Raw genomic sequence first — 17,085 nt, 5'->3', positions numbered from 1 at the left:
CATGGGGCTATCTTACCATTTCTTAAGCAGCCAGCCTCTTAATATGGGTACAAAGTCAGAATCCATCCTACCTTATCATTTGCACCTGACTTTTGGCATTTATGAATAAAGTTGTTGTAAGCACCTTTGAGCAGGGTTTTTGTTTTGTTTTGGTTTGGGACAGACAGATCTTGGACTCTTGAATACAGAGTCTGGTCATTGGACCAAATGGTGAGGGTTTATTATGCTATTGCCTAATATTCTTCCTAAGTGGCTGTGTGATTTGGCATTCCTACCAGCAATGAGGACAGTGTCTGTGGCTCCAAGTCCTAGCCAGAATTTGGTGATGTTAGTGGTTCTGAGTTTGACCATGCTAACATGAGTGGAGTGGCATCCCCTTGTTTTAACCTTGTTGACAGCAGGTATTTGAATGCTTGTTTTTCATGCATGTGTCTTGTCTGCTGAAGCCTTCGGCTAGCTTATCATTTCTTTGACCATAAAACTGTCCCTCAAATAAAGCATGTCTCCAGATAGTGCCTTAGCCAAGGCCTTATCTAGACAAGATTTTTTTCTTTTGGTTTTTTTGAGACAGGGTCTCTCTGTGTTTAGCCTTGACTGTCCTGGACTTGCTTTGTAGACTGGGGTGGCCTTGAACTTACAGTGATCCGCCTGCCTCTGCCTCCCAAGTGCTGGAATTAAAGGCGTGAGCCACCACGCCCAGCATCTAGACAAGATTTTAAGGCTGAGGATTATGTTTTGACCTGTGTGTTGCCCTACTCCTCCCTCTCATTTTAAAGATGCTTTTGGTGGAGGTCCTGTGAAGCAGTGGGCTAAGGTGAAGACAACACTCGGTCCTCACCAGAGGTTTTATGACTTTCAGGTGGTAGAGCATCCGTTATTTCTTGTTAAAGCTGTGTACTTGAAACCTGTCTGTCGCTGAGTGCAAGCAAGCAAGTTTCCAGATTACAGAAAGAAAGAACATTTGCTGTCTCACATCAATAGCAGTATTTCCTGCAATAGCTATATTCCTTAAAAATAACCTTTCTTTAAAAATAAGCATAACGAGTTTAAGAGGAAGGGGAATGCTCTGGTAAGGACTCTATGAGTCTGGAAAAAAATTATAATGTGGTTTAAGAGTATCATGTCCCCCATTTGAACTGGAGAGGTAGTTGTAGGTGTTTTCCAATTCAGCTTGAAGTCTAATTGAGTGTAGGGTCAGTTGATCACATTCACAGCCAGAAAGCATAGAAATAGAACATTATTATTTTTTTCTCCCTGATTGTTGTTATTCTTGGTCAACCTGTAGCCTGCTAAGGTAAATCAAGGGGAAGCATAAAATAGGTATACTTTTTTTTTTTTGAGTGAGGGAGGAGGATAATTAGAAATTCAAGGCCAGCTTGGGCTACAGAAGACCCTGGAGAGATGGCTCAGAGGTTACGAGCACTGACTACTTCTCCAGAGATCCTGAGTTCAATTCCCTGAAACCACATGGTGGCTCACCGCCATCTACAATGTGATCTGATGCCCTCTTCTGGCCTGCAGCTGTACTGGCAGACAGAGCACTATATACATAATAAATTAAATAAATAAATCTTTAAAAAAAAAAGGTCATTCAAAAATTAAAAAAACAATCACTTTCCCTCCCATTCAAACAATGATACCTGGAGTTGAGTTCAGGTCTGTAGGGAGGCAGGCCTCTTCAGGTCTCAGCTGCCAAAGACCCTACCCGGAATCACTAGCTGGGCATCATGAGTGGCAATCGAGTGTCAATTGGGAGACCAAATCCAGCAGTGAGGGAGAAAGATGTGCAGAGATTCTTCTAGGTGTTTTGGCTTTGTGGATTTTGAGGACCCAAGGAAGGCAGATGATGCTGTTTATGAACTTGATGGAAAAAGAACTTTGCAGTGAATGGGTTACCATTGAGCATGCTCAGTCTCGGTCTCGAGGTGGATGAGGGAGAGAACAGTACTCCTGACCATTTTTGTAGCCGCAGACCTCGAAATGATAGACAAAATGACCCGACTGTAAGAACAGAAAATCGACTTAGAGTTGAGAATTTTTCCTCAAGAGTCAGTTGGCAGAACCTCAAAGATTTCATGAGACAAGCTGGGGAAGCAGCCTTTGCGGATGCACATCGACCTAAACTAAATGAAGGGGTAGCTAAGTTTGCCTCTTTTGGTGACTTGAAGAATGCTACTGAAAATTTTTTCTGGAAAGGGAATTAATAGGAGAAAAACCAAATTAATTAAAAGCAGCAAAAGGCACAGGTCTAGAAGCAGGTCACGATCTCGGACCAGGAGGAGCTCCTCTAGGTCCTGTAGCCATCTTGTTCTCGTAGGAGCAAGTCTTACAGCCGATCAAGAGCCAGAGTAAGTCCTGTTCTGGTAGTAGGTCACTGGTGTCTGGGAAGAGCCAGAAATGTGGTTCTTCAAGTAGATCTAAGTCCCCAGCGTCTGTGGATCGCCACAGGCCCTGGTCTCGGTCCAGGTCCACATCAGTTGACAGTAGCAATTAAACTGTAAATAACTTGCCCTGGGGCCTTTAGAAACGAAACAAGACAAAACAAAAAACAAAATCTAATTTCCAAAACCTTACTTGCTAAAAATTCTAGTTAAGTATGCTTCCCCCCCCCCCCCCCGTGGGGGGGGGTTTGGAGGGTGGTTGGGCTGGATTTCTTTGTAGATGTGGACCATCAAGGGCTTGTTGAAAACCAATGTATTAAATGTCTTTTGATAAGCCTTCTGCTCACACTTTTGTGACCGTCTGAAGTATATAGTTTGTGTATATTGATAGAGCTCTTTCATAACTAAAACATTTAATTTTTTGAACCAGAAAAACTTGTGAATATTTTAGTTCCTTGTTCAGATATGTTAACTCAAGTTTAGTTTAATTATGCAGATAAACTAATTAATAGCTTTGGACACTTTAAAAGAGCTCTAAATTTTCTTGTATATAAGGCTTAATATGATTTTTCCTTGTTAGGGTCAAGGGTGTCTTCTCACCCACTTGCAGCTGTAGGCAGACATTAAAGCAGCTGTTTGTTATTGAAAATAAAATATGTCAAATATTATTTTAAAAAAGCGAAGGTACCCATCTATGTCATCATCTTCACTGTCCTCCAGTGACACGTGCTATCTCATTTGTGGTCACATGTTGTAAAATTAAGATTTTATTTTAGGATTAGATTTAGCTGAGAACAACAGAAAGCACATTTTCGGGGAAAAGAAAATGAGGTAGAAAATTATTTTTCTCTCATATGAAATTTTGTCTTCTAGTGGTTTAGGGAGTCTATGATGGCTCTGTCTACAAATGGCTGAGGGAGGGACTAGGGATTTCCTGATGCCTGCTACAATGTTACTAGGCTATAGCTCTTGTCTGCATGAACTTTAGCTTTGGATCTAGATAGAGATAGATGAGAAAGAAAAGATTTAACAGTGAATGTCATCTAAAGTTCTTTGGATGTTGTTACTTCCACTTGAGATACGGAGGAAGGCTCCAAGAGAGGCTAAGAAGGGAGACGAGAAAGGCAATGAAAGATATTCCTTCTACAGTGACTGGCCGATTAGCAGTCAACACTGCTTAGCTTATATGGTTCCTGTGACAGAGCCTCTCATATAGCAATTTTAAGCTGACCTTTCAGATATAGTTGGTGACCTTGTAAATCACAGGAGAAAGGAAAGTGCCTAATAATTTAGATTCAAAAGTTTCATGATCAGGATTGTTAATGCTCACATGACAAAATTCACCTGTCTGTCTGTCTGTCTGTCCATCCGTCCGTCTGTCTGTCTGTCTGTCTGTGTCTCTGTGTCTGTCTGTGTGTGTGTGTGTCTGTCTGTCTGTCTGTCTGTCTCTCTCTGTGTTTGTGTGTGTGCATGCATGTGCATGCACACGTGTGTGTGTGTGTGTGTGTGTGTGTGTGTGTGTGTGTGTATGTGTGTGTGTGTGTGTGTTCTTTGGCAAGAGTCTCACCCTATGAAATGGTTTGGCCTGATCATATTGTTAGTTAACATGAAAAACAAGACTAAGAATGGCTCCTTTGGTCTCTACATTAACTTTTTTTTTCATAGTAAGATGAGGTGAATAAAATATTTATATAGAGAGACATTGACTTGAAGGATTGAATTTTTAAACTGGTTGATAAATCACAGAACATTGCTTTACAAGAAAGTTATGCCAAATTATTATGTTCAAGTTGGAGAAGAATTGGCCGCACAAAGAGGACTGGGTTTCCTCACTGCAGGACTTCTCAGGGTCTCTCATATGCTATGTGCCTTTGGGAACTTCTGGCAGATTTATTCTGAAAACTTCTTATCCTGGTAAATGTTTTATTTCACTCTCTACTCTAGAAATATTTCCTAGAAAAGTTTGAAATGAATTTAGGAGATGCTCAAATATTTAAGGATCAACTGTTGTACAATATTAGATTCTTTAAATGATTTTCTTTCTTTCTTTTTGTTTTGTTTGCTTGTTTGTTATTTTCAAGACAGGGTTTCTCTGTGTAGTCCTGGCTGTTCTGAACTCAATTTGTAGATAAGGCTGACCTGGAACTCACAGAGATCTGCATGCATCTGCCTCCCCCGGTATATGCCACCTCAGATGGCTCAATAGTAGAATCTTTGTAGACTGTGATGAATAAAAATGCCCCTGCCTTATCTGCAACACTCGCGTGCGTGCCTGCGTGCGCGCGCGCGCACACACACACACACACACACACACACACACTGGGAAAGAAACCACAGATGCATAATTTATGTACCATTCAACAATTGTGTAATTAGCACTACTATCTGTTTTAACACCCTATGTTCCAAGCCTTTGGGCTAAAACTGCCCAATATCGCCATGAGTTCTCTTATGCTGTTTACTTTTAAATGATGATGTCTCGAACAAAACCCTGCTTTTTAATATCAATACTAGTTAGATGAGCAGTATTATTCTAAGGGTGTGGATCAGCTCTCTGGGGCTCCAGTCCACCTCTGCACGGGATTCATGAGTGATTAACAAGTTGTCTGTTGACTGGATAAACAAATGTGGATACAATTCCTGACTATAGTTCTGTAGGGCATGGCTTGATTCTATGGCAGGTTAGCTTTATTAGTCAAAGGCTGACATGTACAGACAGCTTCCCATTTTCTTAGTGAGACACTTCCTCCACCAAGACCACACATATTCCAACAAGGCCATACCTCCTAATAGTGGCACTCAGTACGGCCAAGAATTCAAACAAGTGAGTCAATGGACCCATCTTATTCAAACCACCACATCTCACTCCCTGGCTTCCATAGGCTTGTAGTCATAACATGATGTGAAATGCTCTCAGACTAACTTAAAAAGTCCCCATAGTCTATCACAGTCTCAACAATGTGTAAAAGCCCAACGTTCAACATGTCTTCTGAGATTCATGCAATCTCTTAACTGTAATCCCCCATTAAAAAAAAAAACCAAACAGATCACATACTTTCAACATATAATGGCACAAGATATACATTTCTGTCCCAAAATGCAGGGAAGGGAGCACAGTGAGGAAATACTTGACCAAAGCAAGGCAGAAAACCAACTGGATGAACTCAAAACTCTGTATCTCCATGTCTGATATCACATGCTCTTCAGATCTCCAACTTGTTTCAGTTTTATTGACTGCAGTGCACTTGTTTCTCATGAGCTGGTTCCTCTCCCTCTTAGCAGCTCTCCTCTGCTAAGCTCTGGAGTCTCTAACATCCTGGGGTCTCCAAGGCATCTCACATCTCTGCCATCTCTACCATCCTGAGGTCTCCAAGGTAGTCTAGGCTTCCCCTTCACAGCTTCACACATGGCCTCTCTGAGCCTCCATGCAGAGACATTCGTGTCACACAGGGGGAGATTCCACAACCCCTTTCTTCTACTCTTGATTCTAAACCTAGAACTATGTGGCTGAAGCTGCCAAGTTATGCTACTTTCTGGGGCTTGATCATGGTCCCTCTGTTGAGTTACATCAGTTTCCTTTACTGTCTAAACTTGGCTGTTTTGGAATTTGCTCTGTAGACAAGACTGGTTTTGAACTCAGAGGCCTGCTTGCCTCTGTCTCCTGGGAGTAAAGGCACATGCCACCAAGCCTGGACCTAAACTATTCTTTAATTCCTTTTTGCAGTCGGAATCTTAGCTGGGGAGGATTGTCCTCTGGGGCTGCCACTCCCTCAATTCCATTTAATATCTTTAATTTGTTACCTCCTTGAACACAGGATTTCGCTCCATTCTACTTCCTGGTGGCCCTTTAATCTTTGAACTATACATTTTATATTTTTCCTTTCTCTGCTCTGTTTCATGAAAACACTCTTTATATGAGTGAACCACAGAACAGAGTCAATGCTAGGCTGTTTTGAGATTTTCTTTGCTAATGCAATGAATCTAAGTCTTTTCACTTTATCCTCAGGCAGACTCTCTGGAAAAGGGCAAAAGCAGCCACATCACCAAAATATCACAACGTACTAAAATTCTTCTTCTCTGAAGCCTCTTGAGCTAGCCTCTCCACCCCATAATTCAAATCACCCTCGGCACCATTGTCATATATATTCCTATTAGGATGGCCAGCTAAGTAGCTCTTAAAGCATTCTACTGCTTTCCTAATTCAAAGTCCCCAAATCCACATTCCTCCAGACAAAATCATGGTCAGGGATATCACAGCAATACCGCAGTCCCTGGTACCAACTTCTGTCTTACTTGGAGTTTTATTGCTGTGGATAGACAACATGGCCAAGACAACTCTTATAAAGAAAAACATTTAATTGGGGATGGCTTACAGTTTCAGCAGTTTAATCCATTATCATCATGAGAGGAAGCATGGCAGACATGGTGCTGGAAGAGCCAAGAGTTTTACATCTTGGTCCATGGGCAGCAGAAGGACACTGTGTGACAGTCAGCGTAGCTTGAGCATAGGAGACCTCAAAGCTCACTCCCACAGTGACACATTCCAGTAACGTCACACCTACTCCAACAAGGCCACATCTCCTACTAGTACCATTCACTATGGCCGTTTGGGGGATAGACCTATTCAAACCACTGCAGATAGATTCCAAGAACTGAGTTATACTTGTTCTTAAAGAATGTTTGCAGAGTCAAGACTGAGGCATGGATGTAAAGTTGTTCTGTGCATAGTTTTTGTTATAATGTATGGTAGACATTAAATGCAGTAGGAGCTCAGAGGAGACCTCTTACAGTCTCTGTCTACAGTCCAGAGGACTGGCTATTAGGAAACTTTAATAATGATGCTTTGGGACTGGAGATGTGGCTCAGTTAGTAAAGTGTTTGTATTGCAAGCATGAGGTCCCGAGTTCTAACTCCAGATCCCACACAAGAAAGCCAGCTGTGGTGGCATGCCTTGTAATCCAGTGCTGGCTATGAAGATGTGAAAGGATCTCTGGGGCTCACTGGCCTGTCTAACAAAATAAGTGACATCCAGGTTAATGAGTTTCCCTATCTTTAAAATAGAGATAAATGGCACCTGAAGGGTGACTTCTGCTACCCTCACACACATGTGCACCTGCACTTGCAAACATGTAGGAGCAAGTAAATATACATGTAAACATCTGTACATACATACAGCAATGCCCTGAAAATTCATAAATTATTGTCTCAAGAAACTTGGATGGGTACACATAAATGCATGTACATCTGTGTGCTTGTGTTTCAGGTGTTCCTTTCTGTGGTGTTGGCGGTGTGTGCTGGGCCTTACACATTCCAGGAAAGCCTTGCACCAGTAAACTTCAGAGCTACATCTCCAGCCTAGAGAGTACGTACTGAGACTGCACAGAAGGAATGACAGTATGAAGCGAAGGGAGGGGTCTATGTGGAGCTACATTACTACAGAATGCAATGCCTGTGTTTCTCCTGTAATCCTACTGTGCTCCAGCTTATGGTCAGGAAAGTGGTCATGAAAATACAAGGTTCCGGGGGGGCGGGGATCCAAGATGGTGGCAAGCAGTGTGGACCGTGTTTGGAAGCTCCAGTGAACAATCCAAGGAATTGCACAGATTTCTGAGCCAGGAACACCAAGGTCCCCACACCACGGCAGCAGGAGTGCTCCACGGTTCGGAGGGACCAGGGTGCGGAGGACCTGCGTGCCCCTGCACACAGAAGGAACGCAGATTTTCTCGAATCGGAGCAGCAGGGGCAGAGGCAGCAACAGCAGCAGCAGCAGCACCAGCGGCACCAGCGGGCAGCAGCAGCACCAGCGTCAGCAGCAGCGGTGGCTGAGGTTTGCAGCTCAGAGCCTTCTGGTGGGGGCGATTGGTGTGGTGCCCAGTGGGAGTTGCTGCATGAGAAGGGACTCTAGGAAGGATTTGGGTTGTGTGGTGCCTTGAGACGCAAACTGGACTTGGCGGACAGTTCAGCCTCAGAGTCCCGGGTTCAGCTCAGTGTGCCGTGCTGTGGAGATGCTGGCTCAGCTCAGCATGCAATTCTGCCCGAGGCACTAGCTCAGCACAGCCACAGCTCCCCTGCTGTGATGCAGGCTGGGCGGAGCGCTCAGTTCCACCGGAGGCGCCAGCTCAGCTCAGCGAGCAGTTCTGCCCAAGACACTAGCTCAGCTCAGCGGGCAGTTCTGGGGCGCTGACGCAGACCGAGGTCAGCACGCAGATTCATCACAAAGGTCCTAGCTGGACTTGCTGGGCAATTTGGGTCCAGAGACTCTAGCTGAGCTGTGCGCACAGGCTTGGCAGCCCTAAGACTCTGGCTGGACTATCCACGCAGTTTAGGCCTGGAGTCCTGGGCTGAACTCAGTGCACAGTGTGAGTTCAGAGTCCCTGGCTGAGCTCAGTGCACAATTCCGCCCCAGAAACTCGGGTGGAGCTCGGCGTGCAGTTTGGGGCCAGAGTCCCTAACTGTGATTGGCAGACATATTGGGCCCAGCGACTCTAGCTGAGCTTTTGGCACAGTCCCGGCTCTAAGACTCTGGTTGGACACAGTGTGCAGTTTGAATCAAGAATTCCTGGCTGAGCTTGGCGGACAGTTCGGGCCCTGAGTCAGTAACTAACCTCAGCACGCACTTTGGGCCAAAAGCCGCTAGATGAGCTTGGTGGGCAGTCCCAGCCCAAAAAGTCTCTCTGGACCCTGTGTGCATTTTGGGCCCAGAATCCCTAGCTGAGCTTGGCAGATGGTTCAGGTCCTGAGAATCTAGTTGAGCTCAGCACGTGGTTTGGGCCCAGTGTCCCTGGCTGGACTTGGCAGGGGACCCAGAGGCTGTGGATACCTTGGCCTGACCCAACGCTCATTCAGAGACCCAGAACGATTGCAGGACCCATAGCACAGGGGAGCTAAGGATCATTGACCTTGAGAGTCCAAAACAACAGGGCTAATCTCCTGCCATCCACACCAGTGAAGCATCAGAGCTTCCAGCCTACGGAAATCAAGAGAAAACAAGTGAATCTATCATCAGACTCCCTCCATCCAACTCTGGAAGCTACACAACAAAAACAAAGATGGCAAGATGTCTAAAGGTCAGCGTAAAAGCATACGCAAAAAACCCCAAAACAACATGGCGTCTCCAGTTTCCAGTTATCCCAAAGAAAACAACCTAGAGAACTCAAATACAATGAAAATACAAGAAAATTACCTCAAATCCTTAGTAATGAGGATGGTAATGGAGGAAACAAATAAAATTCGTAATCAAATGCAGGAAGACACAGCCAAACAGGTGCGAGACATAAAAGAAGCACATAGAGTGGAACTGGAAAAATTGCAGGAAAATGCTAACAACCAGATAAAAGAAATAAATAAAATGGTTCAAGCTCTGAAGATCTATAAAGAGGCAATGGAAGAAACTCAGGAATATACAAACAAACAGATGAAAGAAATAAGAAAAATCATTTCAAGATCTGAAGATGAAAATGGATTCAATGATAAACACACAGACAGAAGAAAAACGAGAATGTGAGACCTCAGAGAAGAAGGCGAACAACACAGAGGTGAGCTTTTCTAACAGATTCCAATAGATGGAAGAACGAATCTCAGGTCTAGAAGATACAATCACAGTTCTTGAAGCAACCATTAAAGAAAATGCCAAATATGAAAAGCTCCTGACACAAAACATCCAGGAAATTAAGGAGACCATGAAAAGAAGAAATCAGAGGATCATAGGCATTGAAGAAAGAGAAGATATCCCAATAAGATGTCCTCGCCTCTGTCCCAGTTTCCTGGTAAGTGAAGGCTTTCGTGGGACATGCCCCTTGGGCTAGTATGCAGATATAAGTGAGTATATACCATTTGATTCTTTCTGCTTCTGGGTTAACTCACTCATTATGATCATTTCTAGCTCAATCCATTTATCCACAAATTTCGGGAATTCCTTGTTTTTAATAGCTGAGTAGTATTCCATAGTGTATATGTACCACAGTTTCTTTATCCATTCTTCTAATGAGGGACACTTAGGCTGTTTCCATGTTCTGGCTATTATGAATAGGCTGCTATGAACATGGTTGAGGAAATTTTCTTGTGTGCTGGAACATTTTCTGGGTATATTCCAAGGAGTGGAATAGCTGGGTCTTGAGGAAGCCCTAGTCCCATTTTTCTGATATAGCACCAGATAGATTTCCAAAGTGGCTGTGCTACTTTGCATTCCCACCAGCAATGAAGGAGTGTTCCTCTCTCCTCACATCCTCGCCAGCATGTGGTGTCGCTTGAATTTTTGATCTTAGCCATTCTGATGGGTGTAAGATGGAATCTCAGAGATGTTTTGATCTGCATTTCCCTGATGACTAAGGAGGTTGAGCATTTCCTTAAGTGTTTCTCAGCCATTTGATATTCCTCTGTTGAGAATTCTTTGTTTAGTTCCAATTTCTCATTTGGGTTATTTGGTTTGGTGGTGTTTAATTTCTTGAGTTCTTTATATATTTTGGATATTAGACCTTTGTCAGATGTAGGGTTAGTGAAGATCTTTCTAAATGAGAGAAGCATGGGAGAATAGCAAAGTAGAAGGATGCAGAGGATCCTAGAAACCTACAAGTAGAACATTATGATACGCAGATTTGGGCCCAGGGGTCCTGCTCAAACTAAGGCGGCAGCCAAGGACAATACAGGTGGTAACGTTAAGCCGCTACCCAGATCTAGCCAACTGTCAGAACATTCTCCACAGTTGAGTGGAGAGTGGGATATGACTTTCTCACGTACCCTGGTGCCTCACATTTGACCATGTCCCCTGGAGGGGGAGACCTGGTGGCACTCAGAGGAAGGACAGCAGGTTACCAAGAAGAGATTTGATACCCTATGAGCATATACAGGGGGAGGTAATCCCCCTCAGGAACAGCCATAGGGGAGGGGAATAAGGGGAAAATGGGAGGGAGGGAAGAATGGGAGGATACAAGGGATGGTATAAACATTGAAATGCAACAAGTATAAATTAATAAAGAAAAAGACAAAGAGAGAGAGAGAGAGAGAGAGAGAGAGAGAGAGAGAGAGAGAGAGAAAATACAAGGTTCCAGCTGAAGAGGAAGCGCATAAGAGTTACAGCACTTTGCACACCCTGCAAAGACCGCCAGGGAAAGAACGTGGTAGAGAAAGACACTGAGGTTGAATAGAGACCACCACATTTCCCTTAGTTGTGACAATCAATGCTTATTGCTAGTTGCCAAATCCTATACATTGTGTTAAATATATATATATATATATATATACACACATATATATGTTATATATAAATGTGTGTGTGCATATATATATATAAAAGAACATATATGGTGTATAATTTTGGTTGGCAAAAATAAATTCAATCATGTTGAGGATTTCCTTAGTCTTCATAAAGGCCCGCAGTTAATGACATCACCGCTTGGTGTTGTTATTTATATAGATACATGGCCAGCATAATTGAAGGCAAAACCAAATGATTAGAACCTCCAAATGGAACATGTTTCCATTTGAGTATGTGATGGAGTTCAGATTTCTATCTGGAAGATATAATTCTAAATTTCTCGCCTGGATTATGATCTACATTTTTGAAATAAGAGGCCACCCAGGCTTTTAGAAATTCTATTAGTGACTGCAGAAAGTTCTCCCAGAAAGAAAATGAATAGGAAACTGTATGATTTATTTGATAAAATAGTAGAGTTGATGAGAATATCTCTGACGTGAGAAATCTCTGAAGGGTGGTGAAGTCCCATGGGCGGGGGGGGGGGGGCAGGACAGGAAATGTCAAGCAAACGACACCGAGGCACAGTGCTGGTCACTAAAGGACGACTGAGAGACTTGAACTATCACTGTCATTTAAAGATGGCTGATGACAGAAACTGTTGATGAGACCCTGCTCATTCTGGATATGGAGCAGCTGTCGAGGGATGGGAGAAGCACTGCAAAGGGAGATGCTGGCATAGAAGGAGTTCAGGAACACTGGGCTCTTGTCTGAGATTATTGTTCCTCAATGAGAAAAAAGTCATGCTATTCTCTCTCTCTCTCTCTCTCTCTCTCTCTCTCTCTCTCTCTCTCTCTCTCTCTCTCTCTCGTGCCATCTGTGTTTATTTTAAATACATTTTTTCCTTCTTACATTATAACTCTGATTATAGTTTGCCCTTCCTCTAACCCTCCTAGTTCCTTCCCCCTTTCCTTTCATCCAGATCCACCACTTTCTGTCTCAAACTAGTTTCTAAGGGATAATAATAAAGGAAATAGAACTTACGACGATAAAACAAACAAAAAACCCTTCAGAATGTGACAAAAGAAACAAATAGAAGGATAAAAGCCCACGAAAAGGCACAAGAAACAGGTACATACAGATGCAAAGGCTTTTCTCATCCAAACATCAGGAATCCCATGAAAACACAAAACAAGAAGCCACATATGATATATACTCAATATACAAAGGACCTGTATGCAGAGGGAGAGAAAGAGGGAGGAAGAAAGAAAAGGAGGAGGAGAGGGAGGAGGAGGAGGTGGAGCAGCAGCAGCAGCAGCAGCAGCAGCAGCCTTGACATCACATTATGAGCAAAGACACTGCTGAGTTTGCTTTCTATTGGCCATCTATCTACTGCTAGGCATGCAGCCCACCCTTAAGAGTAGTTCGTTTCCCCAGTGAGAGTCCCTTGGAGAAAACTAAACTTTCTTTTACAAGTGGTAATCGATCGGAAAGAGCTTCCTGGTTAGGGGTAGGGGCATGTGTCCACTTCTTTCAGCTTTGGGACCCCCATCTGGTGCAGACCTGTGGAGGCCCTACGCATGCTGCCTCAGTCTCTGTGATTTCAGATGTGCATCAATCATGTTGATTTAGAGGCCTTTGTTTTGTTGATGTATTCCGTCCTCTCTGGCTTTTTATACTCTTTATGCTTCTTCTTCTGTGAGGTTGCCTGATGCCTGAGAAGGAGGATTTGATGGAGACGTCTCATTTAGGGTTGAATGTCCAAGGTCTCTTATTCTCTGTTTAATGTCTGCCGTGGGTCTCTGTACTTGTTGCCATCTGATGCAGCAGGAAGCTTCTCTGATGGCTGAGGAAGGCACCGGAAAATGAGTATAGTAGAACGTTGGGCAACGTTCCTTCTGTTTCTGTTTTAAACTTATTTTTGAAAGTAGAATTCTTTGCTAATACCATCTGTCATTGGCTTTTTTCGGGAGGTGGAGTGGGAGGTTTAATCACTGCTTGTATTTCACTAAAGGTTATAGGTATGTTTACATTGCTCATCTGATTTTGACTTACTCTGGGAGGTGGAAGGTGAGGTGGATTGAGAAGGAATGAAGGAAGGCGTGAAGAGCAAATATAATCAAAACATTATATGAGATTATTAAAGGATTATTCAAAATATTTTTTAAAAGCGGACGTATAGGGTATACATATAGTATTGGGATATTCAAAGGAGAAACTGAAGTAATATAAAATTTTCATCTGAATATTTCACAGAGAAAGCTATAAGATTGGACTGTTTTGATTGTCATTAAGTAGCACTATGTTCTCAGTCTGATGGATAACTTTTCTTTAGGAAAAATAACAAAAATAACCTAAGCATGCATACGTTATGCACACACGGACTGAATCCTTGTTCATTACATAAAAAGAAAATCTTATACTAAAGATAATTGTGTTTTCTCTAATGCACTGTCAATTCAATGGTCACGAGGTGATGAGTGAATATGATAATTTGTTCTAGGGAGAGAGGGAGGGAGGGAGGGAGGGAGGGAGAGAGAGAGGGAGGGAGAGAGGGAGAGGGAGGGAGAGAGAGAGAGACAGACAGAGAGACAGAGAGAGAGAGAGGGAGGGAGGGAGAGAGGGAGGGAGGGAGGGAGGGAGGGAGGGAGAGAGAGAGGGAGGGAGGGAGGGAGAGGGAGGGAGAGAGAGAGAGACAGACAGAGAGACAGAGAGAGAGAGGGAGGGAGGGAGAGAGAGAGAGAGAGGGAGGGAGAGAGAGAGAAAGGGAGGGAGGGAGGGAGAGAGAGAGCATTTATGCATTCCTGGCCTTTATGATCCTCACCGTAAGCCCACAAAGTAGACAAACTTTTAATTTTTAAGATAAAGAAATGAGGCACTCTTATATCAAATTGTATCCCACTCCAGTGTGGAAGAATTGGATCCAAACACAGTACATCTGACCTTTTCACCAGCCCGTGGGCCTCTGGGACAAGCACCTTTCAAAGTATCTGGCTGACAATTATTTTTATTGTGAATATTGCTTATTCAAGTTGTAGGGATCAGTAGAGACAGCTTATTATCCAAAAATAGCACTTGGATTGCTCTGCCAGGAACTTCAGGTGTTTGGATGGCTGAAGTGCGTAGTTTACAGCTATTTGAGGTTTGTGCATTCATGAGACATAATGGAGGAGACAAGTCTCCTCTAGAATTCAATCTTTAATTTGGGCTGTTTTACTTTAAAGTGGTTGTTTTTTTTGTTTTTTTTGTTTTTGTTTTTTTGTTTTTTTTAAAGCGCATGGATCTTCATTTCCCTTTCAATTATTTTTCATAGGTTGATATTATTTTTATCCTTCATGGAATAACATCAGTGGTGGGGACAACGTATTATAACTCGGGCAGAAATGGAAACGTGTGTCTTGTGAAATACTAAATGTGACATGATAATTATATGTGGAGAAGCAAAATGTAATAATATCTTGAAAATGAAAACAGTGACCAATATTTTTATGAGTTACTAAAGGGGCTATTTGGCAAGAGATTTCAATGAGATGTGGTTAAAAAGAGCCGAGGACTACAGTGCCGCGGCAAGCACAGGGCTGTGGAACCAGACGTTGACATCCCACATTCGCAGCATGGAAGCAGCAGGCCCGAGTTCAACCGCTCCGTTTCTGCACCTCAGTTTCCTAGGGGCAAAAGAGCGCATACTAGGTAGTTATTTTACAGAGTAAAGGGGTACTTTATCAAGCAACACATCACTTTGTTAATTCAGGGTCTGGCCCATGGGAGGAACTGGAAATACAGCTTCTCCCCACTTTTGTTTTTAAGCTTATTCTTTTATTCAAATAAACGTGCAACACACAGCTCATTGCATCTGGTTTCTGACCCGTCTGATGTGAAGCTGGGAAACACTGACCGCTGGAAGCAAAGGTGGTGTTGGAAGGACGGAGTCACTAAACACCTTTTTTGGCCCAAGAAGTAGAAGAGGGAAGTGTTTCATTTTGCCTGGTTTGGACAGAAAAGGCTACTCTCTCTGCCAAGTCCTCAGTAGGGGGAACAGAAGTGCCAAGAGCAGGGAGGCATCCCAGTAGTGAGAGACAAGTGAAGTAGAGCGTCGAGTGGGGGTGGGGCTGGGGGTAGGGCTTTAACTGTTGCACACTATGGGGCGGGGGGGGGGGGCAGGGGAGGCCCGGCTCCACTCTGTCCTCTCCTAAGTGGAGGAGGTCGGCCCTCAATTCCAGGTTCTGCCGATGACTTTAACCAACAAAAACCTCTGAAGGCCCCTTATCAAAGCTAGTTCTCCCTTTGCTAAACGTGGCTTTAGCTTATCCAACGGCAGAAGAAGGTAGCCGCCACTGACAGACTCTTTGTGGCATGACTGAGAGATCGCCCTACTTGAACACAAGACACCCTCAGAATTTTCTCCTTCAAAGGGTCACTTTTATCCTCTTGAAACATGATGGGGCATCTGCAGACAGAATCTTTCTACACCCGTTTCAAACTTTTCTGTGTGCCTTACTACGCTGCAGAGGCTACATTTTATTTTACAGTCTTCTTTGCAGTAATTATTTGCATACGGTTTGGCTCTCACCAACTGAGTGCTCTTGGAGGATACCTGGATTGAGAATTCAGCCCAGGAGCGCAGTGGCGTAGCCGAGGGGGGGCTCTCAGGGCTGCGGTGGTGTTTAAGGATTGGTGCAGTCTATACCCTGCTCCTTTACCCTGTCCAATAACTTTGTAAGTTCCTCATTACCTGTGTGTTCCTCTAATTTCTTAACATGGTCACAGTGTTTTTTTTTTTGTTGTTGTTGTTTTTTTTTTTTGCTTGGAATCATGAAAAATACATTTTCTCAAAAAAGGCTTCAAAGTTGGGCTTGGTGGCACAGGCCTTTAATCTCTGCACTCAGTGAGGCAAGAGGCAGATGCTGTGAGTTTGAGGCTAGCCTGGTCTACAACATGAGTCCACTACATTCAAGGCTACACAGAGAAAGGTCACAGCAGCTTTTGTTACTAACAAATGAATCAAGAAGTCTTACTTAAAGATAACAACAAAAACTTTCTAACCAGTTCTGGTCAGCAGATTCCATAGTGATGCAGCTCAGACTCACTTTAAACTCTTGTTCCTTCTACTTCAGTTTTTTTTTTTTTCTGAATGCTGAAATTTTAGATATGTGTTACCACACTTAGCTAAAACATCCATACAGTAGGAATATGAGAAATAGGGGTTGTAATTACAAAAATGTCTGCATAATATATGTGTGAAGAGAAGATGAGGAGCTGAATGTAAAAATGGTGTGTGTGTGTGTGTGTGTGTGTGTGTGTGTGTGTTATGGAGGGTAGGAGAGTGATTGGTGAGGGAGGAAAGTAATTTTTAAATACAGCAAGAAAAAGTGGAGAAGCTGCATAGTAAGGGCATCCCGAGAGTGCCATCGCCCCTTTCATGTTGACAATAAGTCAGGCTTTCTCCCCACTTCCCCCACGTCATTAGAGAGAAGGCAAGAAAAGACACTACCCTGTGGAATGGACACTCACCTG

General features: G+C 43.4%; 1 pseudogene; it reads left to right on the top strand.

The window, feature by feature from the left end:
• Window positions 1-1,727: 1,727 nt before the first annotated feature.
• LOC127195706 (serine/arginine-rich splicing factor 5-like) lies at window positions 1,728-2,494 on the top strand (annotated as a pseudogene).
• The last annotated feature ends 14,591 nt before the right edge of the window (window positions 2,495-17,085 follow it).

This window comes from Acomys russatus, chromosome 1, assembly GCF_903995435.1.
Source record: "Acomys russatus chromosome 1, mAcoRus1.1, whole genome shotgun sequence".
Taxonomy (NCBI): Eukaryota; Metazoa; Chordata; class Mammalia; order Rodentia; family Muridae; genus Acomys; species Acomys russatus.
This window is presented reverse-complemented; position numbering and strand designations above follow the sequence as displayed.